General features: G+C 41.8%; 1 long non-coding RNA gene across 1 annotated transcript; it reads right to left on the reverse strand.

Annotated features, from left to right (window-relative positions):
* Nucleotides 1–1,386: 1,386 nt before the first annotated feature.
* Nucleotides 1,387–11,959, reverse strand: LOC122676092. Its single transcript, XR_006335420.1, has 3 exons — nt 11,355–11,959; nt 1,964–2,064; nt 1,387–1,513 (listed from the first exon to the last, which is right to left on the reverse strand). It is a non-coding gene; the product is annotated as an uncharacterized LOC122676092 (long non-coding RNA).
* Nucleotides 11,960–13,467: the final 1,508 nt, after the last annotated feature.

Consider the following 13,467-nt stretch of genomic DNA (forward strand, 5'->3'; position numbering starts at 1 on the left):
AAAATTTGACATCCAACTGTGATTAAAATTTCTTAGTAAAATGAGAGTACAGGGGAATTTACTTCATCTAATAAAAGCTAATTACTACAAACCCTAGGGCAAACACCATACTAAATGGTGAAATGTTCATAGTTTTCCCTCTGAGAATAGAAATAAGATAAGGATGTGCTACCACCACTTCTATTCATCTTAATACTGAAGGTATTAGCCAGTACAATTAGGAAAGTAAAAGAAGAAAAAAGAAGAAAGATTAGAAAGCAAGAAACAGAACTATGACAGCTTATAGATAATATGATCAAGTATACTACCACAGAAAATTCTAATAGAAGAAAAATTTCATACCTTAGAGTAGGTTAAGATTTCAAAAAGAGAATACAAAGCATTTTTAATAGAAAGGAAATAGTTAACAAATTTGACTATATTAAAATTCTATCAAAGACACCATGTCATGCATCTATCAAATATACCATTAAGAGCATAAAAAGACTATCCTGAGCATAAATCCAGAAAAGACAAAAACTCTAATTTTAAAAAATACATCCACCCCAATGTTGACAGTAGCACTATTAACAGTAGCAAAAACATGGAAGCAACCTAAATGTCCATTGACAGATGAATGGACAAAGATGTGGCACATACACATAGTGGAATACTTTAAGCCATAAAGAAAAATGAAATACTGTAAAACAATTTGCAGCAACATGGCTGGACCCAGAGACTTTCATACAACGTGAAGTAAGCCAGACAAAGATAAATATCATATGATATCACTTATATGTGGAATACATAAAAATGACACAAATGAACTTATTTAGAGAACAGAAATAGACTCACAAACACAGAAAACAAATTTATGGTTACCATTTGGGAAAGGAAGGGGGAGGAATAAATTAGGGGTTTAGGATTAACAGATATATACTACTGTATACAAAACAGATAAGCAACAAGGATTTACTATACAGTACAGGGAATTATGACTTCCCTGGTGGCTCAGATGGTTAAGCATCTGCCTACAATGCAGGAGACTCGGGTTCAATTCCTGGGTTGGGAAGATCTCCTGGAGAAGGAAATGGCAACCCACTCCAGTATTCTTGCCTGGAAAATCCCATATCTGGTAGTAACCTATAAAGGAAAAGAAATCTGAAAAAGAATATATATATACATATACGAAAGTATACCTGAAACTAACATAACACTGTAAATCAACTATACATCAATAAAAATTTAATTAATTTTTATTTTTAAAAGAGTTTATTACTTAAATCAACTTTATATCCATGAATTATACAATGGATAATAATCCTAAAAGAGAGTATTATAGAGCAATGAAAAAATTTGACCAATATATAGAAAAAGAGAAAAAAACAAACAAACAGAAATACCTTACAATTGATGCTAAATTTAATGAAGGCAAAGAAAAGAATATACACTGTATGATCCGATGTATAGCAAGTTCAAAAACAGGCAAACTCATTCATGTTGTTTATCTTCCAAAGGAGAGAGATGCTAGTGTCTGAAAAGGAAAACACAGGGAGCTTAGGAGGGGCTGGTTATATTGTATTTGTTGGTCAAGATAGTGGCCACACAGGTACCGTCAATGTGACAGTTCACGAGCTGTACACTGCTGAAGGGTGCATTTTTCTGTATAAAGATTTAACAGTACAGTGGAGAATCATGGTTCACAAGGTACATATGACCTTACAAATAATTTAATCCAACTTATTCATTTTACAGATAAGAAAGAAATTGAAGCCAAGAGAAGGTCATGAGGTTGTCAAACAACAAAGTGGAAACATTGCAATAGGAACAAAACCCCAAACAGGATATTTAAAGTGTTATTACTTATAGAATCTTGAACATATGGTTGGTTGATATACCTAATATTTAATCTATGAGATAAATATTATTATGTATGCATACTACAGGTAAGATAACTGAGATGAAGAAAGGTAGAGAGACTTACCAAAGGTCACAAAGTCAGGGGTGGTCAATGGTGATAACCTTAAGTGCTTGAACTCCAACATAGCTTCTTCTACATGCACCGTGTCTTCTTCATATTGCAGACTAAGTGAATATGAATGGATGTCATTAAATGCAAATTTGCTTTAAAATAAGTTAAAAGAACTAACCAAATCAGTTCTACTGAAGGGCTTAATCTGAACATCTCTAGGATGGGAGCTTTCAAACAGTACATGGTGTCTGAGGACTTAGAAGAATTAGAGCTAGTCCAGAGGTCAAAACACCAAAGTCCAAGTGCAGATTACATTCATTGCAACTATGTAACATGTGATCTTGGGCAACTCCTTGACTCTCTGAGCACAAGAGTATCAGGGTTGTACAGTGGAGAGGTCTCTGGAATAATAGAGAAGAGCTATAATCCCAGATCAGTCATATTAACTATAAGACCCTGGGCAAGTTACTCAAACTGAGTTACCTCAGTTTGCTGTCTACAAAGTGAAATATTCATCTCCTTGAAAAACTGATATATTTCACAAACATCAAAGATCCTAACATAACATGTGGTAACTAAAAGGCTCTCAATAAATAGTAGCACAGTTACTGCTGTTACTATTTTAGGATTATTACTATTGTGTTAGTACTATTTGCTATTATTTTTATTACTATTGTTCTTATTATTTTAAGGATCAACTAAGATTTAAAAAAAAGTATGTGCTTTGTAGAAGTTAAAGAGCTTTACAAACATGAGTTATCATTAATGAAGGAAAGTGTCAGAGTAAGATTTCCCAACCCACTCATTAAGACAAAGAAACCATGACTGAGGAAAAAGAAACAAATCATATGATTTCATGAAACCAGAGCTAACAGGCTGGAGGAAATAAAAACGGAAACAGAAGCCTGAAACCCCACCCATCCTTTCTTTGGTCAAGTCTATTTAGCTTCTGGCAGCATGGGAAATGAGGCTGATACTGCAAAATCCCCACAGATCATTGACCTTGTTTATCTTTTTTTAAGATTTTTTAAGATCTTCAAGAAGCCCTTCCCATCGGTTCATCTTAGCTAATCTGAGCCCAAGGCAGTAAAAAAGCTCCAAACAAGAGGAATAAACACTGACTTAGTCCAGGTTTTAAATCAATTTTGTTAAACTCTTCCCAAGCTTAGAGAATTCCACCTTGTTTGTGAAAATGAGAGCCAGAAAAAAGTTCTAAACTGCATACTACTGGACTGCATAGAATAAACCAAAGGCTCCAGATCCTAACCATAAGAACCAGGCCATCCCACATGGAATTCTGCAACTCAGCACCAACGATGAAAGGCCCTCAATTACAGCTTCTTGCAATCATTTATGCATCTCCCCTCCCCCCAGGCACACACTGAAGCCACATTAGAGGTCAGCATTAGATAATGGCCACAGACATTCTAACCATTGCCAGCTCAAATCTCAACCACTAACACAGCCCACAGGGTTCTTTTCTTTCTCATCTTCCAAATCCCCTTACAGACCCAAACCTACCCCTCTGGAAATTCCGACTCCAAAAGTTTGGGTGGGAGCCAGGCATCTGTGTTTTAGAAAAGCATCATGAGTGAGTCAGATGTGTAAGCTGGTTAGGAAACAACAGAGTATATTGTGATGTAGTACATATTTAAAGAAGACAGTTTCACACTCATCCCTGCCACTTTCCAGCTATGAGACCTTAATCAGTTTACTTTTCTCTAAGCCTCAGCCTCCTCAAGCGAAATATGAGTTGCTGTGGATATCAGAGAAAACAAGATACGAGGTTTCCTTTAGAAATAAAATAGAGATGGCCAAGATAGTGGAGTCGGAAGACCCTGAACTCACCTTCTTCCACAAACACAGCAAAATCACAACAATTTACAGAGCTATTATCTATGAGAATGATTGAAGACTAGCAGGAAAGACTTACCACGCCTAAAGATACAGAGAAAGAACCACAACAAGATGGTAGAAAGGGCAGAGATGCAGTAAAGTCAGGGCCCACTCCCCTGGGCTAGTAACCAACAAACAGGAGAAATATCATAAATGCATAAGTTCTCCCTAAGGAGCGAGGGGTTGGGGTACCCCTCCTGAGGGTCCTGAACCAGGAAAATGAGGCTCCAGAAATTCTGGCTTTGAAAACCAGTAGATCTTCTACAGGAGAGCTGGAGGAAACAGTGACTTCACTCTAATTAGAGGGATACACTCAAAAGCTCACACACTCCAAGTTCCAGTGCAGAGGCAGCAGTTTGAAAAGAGGCTGAGTCAGACACAGTTGCTGATGTTGAAGAGCCTCCCAGAGACACAGGAGGCAACTGGGACTCTTCTAAGGGAAAGCACTGCAGGTGGCAGCTATTCTGGGAGCTCTTCTACTGAGATAACAATGGCACTGGCAAGATCCATTTTCAAGTCCTCCTTGTATGTCACCAGTTAGCACCAGAGGCTTTCTAATACAACAATGGGCCAGCAACAGCTCATATCCCCCAGCCAGGCCACGCAGCCAACCATACAGGAAGCATCCTCCACTCTCCAATGGGCTGGGAGCTACCAGGCCTGCTGGAAGGCAGGGTAGCCGACCAGGCTGAGGGCCAGTCCTATCTATCAACACACCCTCAACAGTCATCTGTGTCACAACAGTGGCCCACATAGGGGGCAGCCTAGAGCATCTAAGTAGGTAAATACAGGAGAGCATGCTGCTGAATGCCAGAGTGTTGGCTACATAAGGTCACTTCTCCAAGATCAGAAGTGTAAGCAACACAATGAACATGTAGGAAGAAAACACAGAGAAGTGAGCAAAATGAGGATCAGGGGATATGGTCCAAACAAAGGAATAAGACAACGCCTCAGAAAAAGAACTAATAAAGTGTAGATAAGAATCCACCCCATAAAGAGTCAAAAATAATCATCATAAAGATGTTCAATGAACTCAGGAGAATGAATGAACAGAGTGAGAAGTTGAACAAAGACTTAGAAAAGATAAAGAAACAGATCAGAAGAATATGATAACTGAAGTAAAACATACACTGGAGGAAACAACAGTAGAGGAGATGATACAGAGGCATGGATCACTAAACTGGAAGGCAAAGTAGAGAAAATCACCTAACCTAAAAAGAAAAAAAAAAAAAGAATTTTTAAAAATGAGAGCAGTTTTAGAGATTTCTGGGACAACATCAAGTATAGTAACATTCACATTATAGGGGTCCCAGAAGGAGAAGAGAGAGGGAAAGTGGAAGAGAATTTATTTGAAAAAATAGTAGCTAAAACCTTAACCTGGGGAAGGAAACTGACACCCAAGCTCAGGAAGCATAAAAAGTCCCCAACAAGATGAACCCAAAGAGATCCACACAAAGATAGGTTATACTTAAAATGGCCAAAATTGAAGGTAAAAAGAGAACCTTAAGAGCAGCAAGAGAAAAGCAATGAGCTATGTATAAGGGAACTCCCATAAGATAGTCATGACTTTTCAACAGAAACTCTGCAGGCCAGGGGCAGTGGCACAATATATTCAAAGTGGTGAAATGAAAAAACCCACAACCAAGAATACTCTACCTAGCAAATTTATCATTCATAGATGAATGAGAGATAAACAGTTTTACAGACAAGCAACAGCAAAAAGAGTTCAGTAGCACTAAACCAACTTTATAAGAAATGTTAAAGGGACTTCTCAAGAGGAAAAAAAAGACTACAACTAGATACATGAAAATATGAAAGGAAAAATCTTACTGGTAAAGGCAAACACCCAGTAAAACGAGTAGATCAATGCCTTATAAACCTAGTAGGAAGGTAAAAAGACAAAGCAGTAAAATCATCTACATTCACAAGTAATTAAGGGATAAACAAACAAAAACTGTAAAATATATCAAAAACATTAAAGGAGGGGAGTGGGAGTACATACATAGGGTGATTGAAATGTGTTCAAACTTAAGGGCTTATCAAGTTAAAATGATTATATTAGTATGTATGTATGTATGTGTATATTACCTCACACCAGAATGGCTATTACAAAAAAGACAAATAACAAGTGTTGGCAAAGATGTAGAGAAAATGGAACTCTCATGCCCTGCTGACAAAAATATAAATTCATACAGCCATTACTGAAAACGGTATGAAGTTTCCTCAAAAGATTAAAAATCAAACTACCACACGACCCAGAAAACTCACTCCTGGTTATTTACCTGAAGAAAATGGAAACACTAACTGGAAGAGATATGTGCACCCCAGTGCTCACTGCAGCCTTATTTACAATAACCAATTTTTGGAAGCAAGCTGAGTGTTCACCAACAGATGAATGGATAACAAAGATGTGGTATAAATACACAATGGGATATTTAAGCCGTAAGAAAGAATGAAATCTTGCCATTTGCAACAAGTGCTAAATAGAGAAAGAAAGACAAATATCATGTGATCTCATTTATATGTAGAAACTGAAAAACAAAGCTAACAAAAAATTAAAACAAAAAGTACTCACAGACACACAGAATAAATTGGCCAGAGTGGAGGTGGAAGGAAGGTGGAGGAAATAGGTAAAGAGGAATAAGAGGTCCATTTATAGAGTGTACAAGCCAGGGGGATAAGAAATATGGTCAATAATACTGTATGAGAAAAAATGGTTACTAGACTTATCATGGTGGTAATTTCATAATGTATGAAAATGTCAAATAGCTATGCAGCATACCTGAAACTAACATAATATTCTATGTCAACTGTATTTCAGCTTGGGGGAAAAAAAAAGGAAAGCAGCTTTAAAACTCGTCTATCCTTCTCCATCAGAGGGCAGAAAGAATGAACACCACAGTCACAGAAAACTAACCAATCTGATCACATGGACCACAGCCTTGTCTAGCTCAGTGAAACTAGGAGCCATGCCATGTAGCGCCAGCCAAGATGGATGGATCATGGCAGAGAGTTCTGACAAAACGTGGTCCACTGGAGAGGGAATGGCAAACCACTTCAGTATTCTTGCCTTGAGAACCCCATGAACAGTATGAAAAAGCATAAAGGTATGACACTGAAAGATGAACTCCCCAGGTCAGTAGGTGCCCCATATGCTACTGGAGTAGAGTGGAGAAATAACTCCAGAAAGAATGAAGAGATGGAGCCAAAGCAAAAACAGCACCAACTGTGGATGTGACGGGTGATGGAAGTAAAGTCTGATGCTGTAAAGAGCAATACTGCATAATATTCATGGAATATTAGGTCCATGAATCAAGGCAAATTGGAAGTGGTCAAACAGGAGATGGCAAGACTGAACATCAACATTTTAGGAATCGGCAAACTAAAATGGACTGGAATGGGTGAATTTAACTCAGATGACCATTATATCTACTCTGTGGGCAAGAATTCCTTAGAAGAAATGGAATAGCCATCATATTCAACAAAAGAGTCCAAAATGCAGTATTTGGATGCAATCTCAAAAATGACAAAATGATATCTGTTCGTTTCCAAGGCAAATCATTCAATATCACAGTAATCCAAGTCTATGGCCTGAGCAGTAATGCTGAAGAAGCTGAAGTTGAATGGTTCTATGAAGACCTACAAGACTTTCTAGAACTAACACCCAAAAAAGATGTCCTTTTCATTATAGGGGACTGGAATGCAAAAGTAGGAAGTCAAGAGCTACCTGGGGTAACAGGTAAATTTGGCCTTGCAGTACAAAATGAAGCAAGTCAAAGGCTAACAGAGAACATGCTGGTCATAGCAAACACCCTCTTCCAACAACACAAGAGAAGACTCTACACATGGACATCACCAGATGGTCAACACCAAAATCAGACTGATTATATTCTTTGCAGCCAAAAACGAAGAAGCTCTATTCATTCCACAAAAACAAGAACGGGAACTTACTGTGGCTCAGCTCATGAACTCCTTATTGCCAAATTCAGACCTAAATTGAAGAAAGTAGGGAAAATGACAAGACAATGCAGGTATGACCTAAATCAAATCCCTTACAATTATACAGTGGAAGTGACAAATAGATTCAAGGGATTAGATCTGATAGGCAGAGTGCCTGAAAAACTATGGAGGAGGTTTGTGACAATGAACAGGAGGTGGTGATCAAGACCATCCCTGAGAAAAAGAAATGCAAAAAGGCAAAATGGTTATCTGGTGAGGCCTTAAAAATAGCTGAGAAAAGAAGAGAAGCTAAAGGCAAAGGAGAAAGGGAAAGATACACCCATTTGAATGCAGAGTTTCAAACAACAGCAAGGAGAGAGATGAAAGCCTTCCTCAGTGATAAATGCAAAGAAATAGAAGAAAACAATAGAATGAGAAAGACTAGAGATCTCTTCAAGAAAATTAGAGATACCAAGGGAACATTTCTTGCAAAGATGGGCACAAGAAAGGACAGAAATGGTATGGACCTAACAGAAGCAGAAAGTATTAAGAACAGGTAGCAAGAATACATAGAAGAAATATTCAAAAAAGATCTTCACGACCCAGATAACCACAATAAGTGTGATCACTCACCTAGAGCCAGACATCCTGGAGTGAGAAGTCAAGTGGGCCTTAGGAAGCATCACTATTAACAAAGCTAGTGGAGGTAATGGAATTCCAGTTGAGCTACTTCAAATCCTAAAAGATGATGCTGTGAAAGTGCTGCACTGAATATGCCAGCAAATCTGGAAAACTCAGCAGTGGCCACAGGACTGGAAAAGGTTAGTTTTCATTCCAATCCCTAAGAAAGGCAATGCCAAGAATGCTCAAACTACCAAGAAAGCTCAAAATGAGTACAAATGCACTCATCTCACATGCTAGGAAAGTAATGCTCAAAATTCTCCAAGCCAGGCTTCAACAGCAGGTGAACCGTGAACTTCCAGATATTCAAGCTGGATTTAGAAAAGGCAGAGGAAGCAAGGATCAAATTGGTAACATCTGTTGGATCATCGAAAAAGCAAGACAATTCTGGAAAAACATCTAGTTTTGCTTTACTGACTTTGCCAAAGCCTTTGACTGTGTGGATCACAATAAACTTTGGAAAATTCTGAAAGAGATGGGAATACCAGACCACTTGACCTGTCTTCTGAGAAATCTGTATGCAGGTCAAGAAGCAACAAATAGAACTGGACATAGAACAACAGACTGGTTCCAAATCAGGAAAGGAGTATGTCAAGGCTCTGTATTGTCACTCTGCTTATTTAACTTATATGCAGAGTACATCATGAGAAACGCTGGGCTGGATGAGGCACAAGCTGGAATCAAGATTGCCGGGAGAAATATCAATAACCTCAGCTACGCAGATGACACCATCCTTATGGCACAAAGCAAAGAACTAAAGAGCCTCTTAATGAAAGTGAAAGAGGAGAGTAAAAAAGTTGGCTTAAAATTCAACATTCAGAAAACTAAGATCATGGCATCCAGTCCCATCACCTCATGGCAAATAGATGGGAAAACAGTGGAAACAGTGGCTGACTTTATTTTGGGGGGCTCCAAAATCACTGCAGATGGTGAATGCAACCATGAAATTAAAAGACCACTGATCCTTGAAAGAAAAGCTATGACCAACCTAGACAGCACATTAAAAAGCAGAGACATTACTTTGCCAACAAAGGTCCATCTAGTCAAATCTATGGTTTTCCCAGTAGTCATGTATGGGTGTGATAGTTGGACCATAAAGAAAGTTGAGCACCGAAGAACTGATGCTTTTGAACTGTGGTGTTGGAGAAGACTCTTGAGAGTCCCTTGGGCTGCAAAGAGATCCAACCAATCAATCCTAAAGGAAATCGGCCCTGAATATTCATTGGAAGGACTGATGTTGAAGCTGAAACTCTGACACTTTGGCTACATGATGCGAACAACTGACTCTGGAAAAGGCCCTGATGCTGGGGAAGACTGAAGGCGGGAGAAGAAGGGGACAAGAGAGGATGAGATGGTTGGATGGCATCACCGACTCAATGGGCATGAGTTTGAGTAGGCTCTGGGAGTTGGTGATGGCAGGGAAGTCTGGCATGCTTCAGTCCGTGAGGTCACAAAGAGTTGGACATGACTGAGCAACTGAACTGAACTGAACTGAGAGATTCAGAAATACCACTGTAAAATTACAATCACAAGGCCAGAAAAACATCCTAAAATCCTTCCTGTGGAAGGTTACATGGAACACCCTCCCCACCTTCCAAACTCCACTCATCCCTCATCTAAATTCTCCCAGACTCTCCTCTTAGAACCATGGACAGGTCATTGTGTCCCTGTCCTTTTTTTTAAGTCTCCCACAGGCTCCCCTGAGTCTCAAAAGGCTGGCTCAAGTGTTAATGATTAGGAAATGTCAGATACAGAAGTAAGGAATAGCTGATGTGAGGCCCAAACAGATTGTGAAGGCCGAGGCTTCCTGGGAGAGGCAACACCTCAGCTTTCCAGGGAGACCCTGGAGGGAGTGTTCCTGGCAGACAGTTTGGCCTGAGCAAAGACCCAGAGGTGTGAGCTCAGGCCTGGGCAGGAAGTACAAGTGGTTGAGTGTGGACGGGCATGAGGTGTGAAGCGGGAAAGGCAAACTTAAGCCCAGTTGAGGGCAGCTTCATTCCTACCCCAAACATACAGAACATTTGCTGCTCTGGGTTCCCCACTTAAGGGTGAACCCAGACTCTGGGTTTTCCTTTTTTTACTAGCAAACTACAGAGCCAAACTTTCATGTGCATGCATACTAAGTTGCTAAGTCGTGTCCAACTCTTCACAATCCTATGGGCAGTAGCCCACCAGGCTCTGCCATCCGTGTGATTCTCCAGACAAGAACACTAGGTTGGGTTGCCATGCTCCCCTCCAGGGGATCTTTCCAACCCAGGGATCGAACCCGCGTTTGTCTCCCGCATTGGTAAGCAGGTTCTTTATCACTAGCACCACTTGGGAAGAGCCTCTTAATTGCCATCAACAAGTCCGGGATCAGCCTCATCGATCCCAGAACCATGGTGAGCAATGACAGGGAAGAACAGGCAGGGGTAGGCTTTTCTGTCTGTACTTCTAACAAAGGCCCCCAGACCCAGACTCCAAGAGACCCTATCAGTGACCACCATCCTCACTTCATCCACCCTGCTGGACACAGGTCTTGAGAGGTTGTCCATGTTTGCTGTGTCTACTTCCTTACCTCTCATCTCTCCATCAAAAATTCTCTCTGAGTTACAAAGTCCTTGCTTGAGTTACAAAGTCCTAAATCCATTCAACTCTTTAGTGCTTGGTCTTTCAGCATCATCAGATGTTACCACCCACTTCCTCCCTCCAAAATGCTCTTTGCTCACATTAGTCAGGGTGGCCATCTGTGCTGAGGTAACTGATGCTCAGATGTGTGGGCCTGAGCAGTTCCTACCAAAGGGCCCAGAAGGCAGAGTCCTACCACTGACACAGGAGGGCACACCTGGGGCTGCCGGTAAAGAGGGCATGACCTCCAAGCTCCCCTTGGCCCCATGGGCCCACTTACCTGGTTTTCATCACATCTTCCTTGGTCTTCCTCTCAGGCACTTCCCTGGGCTGCTTCTCTACCCAGCCCAGACTCTGTGTTCCCCAAGGCTGTGTCTTCTTATATCCCTCTTCCAATTCCACTCAATCATCTTATTTGGGACGACAGTTTCCATTTCTTGAGGCTCTTAAAATTCCAATTCCAGCCCCACACACCTGGCGGCCTCCTGGGCTTCCTTGGTAGTCCCACTAGCTGGTCCCAACCACGGCCTGCCTCCCACAGCAGCTCTGTGGCACAGCTGGACTCTACCCTCTGGCTCCTTTCCCCATCTGAGGGCCCGAGGCTTTCATGTGGGTGGTGACTCTGGGCTGGAGCTGAGGACAGTGAGGCCAGACAGTCCAGCTGTGCAGCTTCAGACTCCCACTGCTCCCACAGGACATCCTGACCACTCAGCCCTTCACCAAGATCTCCAACTAGAACAGAGGCAACACCCTGCACATCATCATATACATGGGAATATGAGGTCCAGAGAAGGAGGGGGAGTAGGTGATGGTCACACAGTGGGATGCAACTCACTGCTTCTAACACTGGGTTCTTAATTCTAGTTTCCCTTGATGGCCAAAGGTCACTGGGTGGACATGGGATTAAACGCATCACCCCACTGGGGAATCGGCCAGCGACAAGCTATGAGGAAGCACCCCACGCACACTGTCCGACAGGACGGTGAGTGGGCTGAGAGCTTTGCCCCTGCTCACGCCCATGCCACCTCTCCTTCTCTGACTCTTGACGGCATCACTCTGGAACTCCTCCCTTGACCCTGTCAGCCTGAGTGACCGCAGAGGGCCCCAAAGATTGTATCAATTACCTTCTGAGTTCCTGTGAGGCTGCCTTTATTTACATGCTGATGTTCACCACAGCCACTCCTTTAGTGGGGAATATAATGAAGGGTTAGGATGAGACAGATCCTCTGACACCCGGAGAGAAACCAGCTCCAGCTCCAGGATAACAAGTATTTTCCATTTGCTCATCCCCTTGAAATGCATTCTTTATAGAAAGGCTAGACCAGAATGGTTTTTGTGAGAGTCTCCCTAGCTCTCCTGAACTCCTCTGTTGACCTTTCTCTACCATCAGGTCACCCTGAGGTACAGAGAGGAAGGAGAAAGTGACTGTGGCTAAATTTCCTCCAAGAACATCCTGTACGGGAATGATGCCACACTAGCAGAGGAGGAATGTACTACGTAAAAGGATCCCTCAGAGGAGAATTCAACAACAGGGGTCTCAGGGTTGATTTTCAGGGTTGGGGTGTCTTTGATGGGTTCTGTGGGTCTAGACTCTTTGCGGTAGGGGGTCATTATGTTTCAGTTGTGGGGGAGGTGTCTGTCTGATGATCACTTAGGTACAAACTTGGTTTGATGGTCTTCTTGGGGGATGCTGATGCTACGACCTCCCCCTTGTGGGCCTCTGATGATTAGACCTGCCCTTTGGAGAACACTGGTGGTTTGGCCTTCCCCTTGAGGGGCACTGGTGGTTTGACCTCTCTCTTGGGGGATGCTAGTGGTCTGGCTTCCATCTTGGGGGGTGCTGGTGGTTTAACCACCCCCTTGGGGTGCACTGGTGGTTTGACCTCCCCCTTGAGTGGCGCTGGTGGTTTGATGTCCCCCTTGGTGGACACTGGTGGCTTGATTTTCTCCTTGGGAGACACGGGTGGTTTGACATTCCCCTTGGGGGACATTGGTGATCTGATGTTCTTGGCAACCCCTGGTAGCATGTTTCCCTTAGGAGGATCCTGATGGTGTGACAGCTTCCTCCTCGGGGGCTGCTGTGATACAGAAGGAGCTTGGGTATTTGAGGGTTCTTTTGATCTAGACTGGCTGGAAGATGGCCAGAGTCCAAGGGTTTCCAATGACCCTTTTTCTATATTAGAGGCTGTTTCTTGAATGTCTGTAGAAGACAGAAAAGACATAAGCACAGATTCCTCAATGTCACAATACCCCAATCTATGTCTGTTATGTGGTGAACTCATAGTTACCTATTAAACATTACAATCATTCCCATCTCCTCAGGCTCATTCTTCTGAGCTTCCTCCCCTAAGATTTTGGGCAAGCTTATATCAAGCCCTTCAATTCTGCCTGGC

This window comes from Cervus elaphus, chromosome 2 (genome assembly GCF_910594005.1).
Source record: "Cervus elaphus chromosome 2, mCerEla1.1, whole genome shotgun sequence".
Lineage (NCBI taxonomy): Eukaryota > Metazoa > Chordata > Mammalia > Artiodactyla > Cervidae > Cervus > Cervus elaphus.